This window comes from Delphinapterus leucas, chromosome 2 (assembly GCF_059928025.1).
Source record: "Delphinapterus leucas isolate spDelLeu-1000000601 "Yukka" chromosome 2, BTC_Dleu_Yukka2, whole genome shotgun sequence".
Lineage (NCBI taxonomy): Eukaryota > Metazoa > Chordata > Mammalia > Artiodactyla > Monodontidae > Delphinapterus > Delphinapterus leucas.
In genome coordinates, this window is record NC_143130.1 from 42,181,141 (window position 1) to 42,184,412 (window position 3,272).

Here is a 3,272-nt window from a genome sequence, read left to right on the forward strand (position 1 = left end):
TTAACTGATTCTTCCTTTCATGTTAAAGGGTTGCACATTTATATTTATTATATAATCCCAAAACCCTTGTTGTTGTTTTTAAGATTCTTTTCCCGTATATGCCAGTACACACCATTGAGTAGAGTTCCCTGTGCTATAAAGCAGGTCCTTATCAATACTTATCTATTTTATATATACTAGTGTGTATAGGTCAGTCCCAATCTCCCAATTTATCCCTTCCCTAAGTTTGTCTTCTATATCCATGACTCTATTTCTGTTGTGTAAATTAGTTCATTTGTACCTTTTTTTTTCTTTTTTAGATTCCTCATATAAGCAATATCATATGATATCTGTCTTTCTGTGTCTGACTTGCTTCACTCAGTATAACAAACTCTAGGTCCAGCCATGTTGCTACAAAACCCTTAATTGTTAATGATAACTCTCAATTTTTTCCAGCATCATCAGAAATTCTTTCTGGCAGACATGTGATAACACTATTTAAACAGGGATATTGAGACCAAGGCTCCTGACCTGCAAACAAACAAAACATCATTCATATAGTGAAAACTTTGCACATCAAAGGATGAAAGAACTTGGTCTAAATCCCTTTGCACCCACTGCTGACAGAGAGCAGAGGAGTTTGACTCACTAATCTTCCTTATGTGCACTTCTTCCTAATGGGGTATTCCATCTAAAACTTATAAGAAGCGGCAATGCATCATGGAACACACCAATCTCTACTACAGATTCTGAAGCAGCAAAAGAAAAAACAACAACAAAAATATGATGAATCCATCCAAAGGGTTCTGTCCACATTGTTACAACAGCTTCCCTCGCACTGTGAACACTTTTCAAACACTATCACTTGAACCTACTTTCATTTTTTTCAACAAAAATAATGTTAATCTGCAGTCACACACTCCAGTAATATTACACTATCCCTTGTGCAAGGATGTAGGGATTTGAGGAGCTATGGGAGGCTATCATGAGAGGTTGCCTAGAGTAATTAGGACATTTCATTTAATGTTCGCTCTTCTCCCTAAGATGTCTGCTGTCCTCTTCTTTTTGTAGCTACTAGCATTGGGAAAGTGACCAAGGTAAGGCCCTTCTCTTTTACTGCCCATGAATGCAGCTGTGATTAACCCCACAGACCTTGGTGCTTCCAGAATCCCCTGAACCTACTGACCCTCCATGCATGGCATGACATAGATAAGGATGATGACATGTATACTCGTATAGAGCATGCTATAAAATTTTCGAGTCTTCTCTTCCTCATAATTCCAAATAATAGATTTCTTTGGATTTCTGCTTAATGCTGGTGGAGTTGGTACATAAGTTGAGGGAGGTATCAGGGCACACCAAAAGAGAGGGTAACTGCACAGAAAGTACAAGCAGGTACATTTCTGTGTAGTTTCAAGCAGCTTATTTGCTATGTCAACCATGGTGACATGTTGACCCTTCCTCTTTCTACCAGTAGTACAACAAACATAAAGGGTATTTAGGCTGCTTGTTTTATCCCCACCTCCCTCAACTGATCTGCATTCACATATAGGACAATGAAGGGCCCTTTCTACCATCTTAACCAATACTTGAGAACTAGAAAATGTGCAGATTTTTCCGGGGATTATTTTCATATTACCCAATCAGGCTTATGAAGGAATCTTACCTATTGTGTTTAATGAAGTCATATCTCTGACGGCATCCCATCATCAACAAAACTGGAAAGAAATTTGAAGGGTCTTAGATTTTACCATATTTGAAATTCCAATATTTTAGCCTGACACGTTTTTGGATTTTAGAAAAAATATTTTAAATAAGACAAAAAATCATTTTTATGACACAAAAAGACAGCAATAGTTTTATATTTTTATCTGTTCCACTTGCACACAAAAGTCTCATGGGGTTATGTAAAGCAGTCCTATTGGGTGCTGTGCATGGTGCAAGTATGGATTAAAGCTTAGGAATCTTAAGCTTCAGTCTCCTGAAACTTTTAAATTAGAATGCAAGCAATCCTGTCCAACATTTGAACAGAGCAAGACACTGTCTTTATTTTATTTGTCAGGTAATTAATCTGTCTTTTGCCCCAAGGGGAGAAACAACTGGCATCTTCCATCAATGTGTTGTACAAAAATATTTGAACACAGACTGCAAGCAGAGGCTGATACAAGATGTGAAAAAAAAATGAGAGACCCTTGTGGCATTTTCTCCTAACTTATTGCAATCTCCCATTTAAAATGTGGGAATAATCAATCTTCTGAGGAAAAAGGCCCAAGGAAGGTTTTTGCTTCTGTGGAATAATGGGATTGCTAAAGATTTCAGGAGGCCAGACGAATTAGTGAGAATGACCATGAGAAATCAGAGAAAAGTCAGACCCATGGATGAAGTGATGTTTACCTCTGTGAACCAATGAGAAGTAGGAGCAACTGAAAAGAAAGTTGAATACAACATTTTCTGAATAAATGTAACCTTTCAGCTGTCATAGAAAAATTAATACTTACTATGATACAACATATTTAGTTTAGAAAGTTAATTTAAATTTAAAGCTTAATAATTAGACTTATTGAAGAAATGAAAACATATTTGTGGTTTAGAATAAATAATGTGTTCTGCTACAGATAAGAAGACTACATAAATAAATAGAAAAAAGACTAAATAAATAGGAAAATAACAAATTAGATGTTATTAACATTAAAAACTGACACTCATCTAAAGAAAGAGAGGGAGAGACAGAGAGAAGAACTCATAGCAAGCATATATTAAAAACTCCTAAATAAGAAGTCTTCGGATGTTAAAAAAAAAGAAGTCTTCAATAAGAAAATAATGTAATAGCAAAAATGGGGAAAATATACCAAAAGATATTTCAAAAAAGAGAGTACAGAATGTTAAGTAAACATATCAAAAGATGCTTGGCTTCCTAGTAGTCAATTAAATGCAAAAAAGTAATACCTGGAATTATCACTCACCAACCAGAAAGTTCAAATGAAAATGACAGGTATTATGAAGTTTGACAAGAATGTGTATAACCCTTGAATCTCATTCACTGTTGCTGAGGATGAAAAATCATACAAATTTTTTGAAAATATTTAGAAATATCTAAAAAGATAAACACATGAAAGCTATGACTCGAAAATTTTACTGCTACATGTATACTGAACAATAATTTATACACACACCACCAAAGCTCAAGTTCTAGAATTTATATACCAGTGCTATTCTCAATAGACACAAACTGAAAATCACTCATATTGTAATACACATTGGAATAGATTAAGTAATAGTTAAATATTTACACT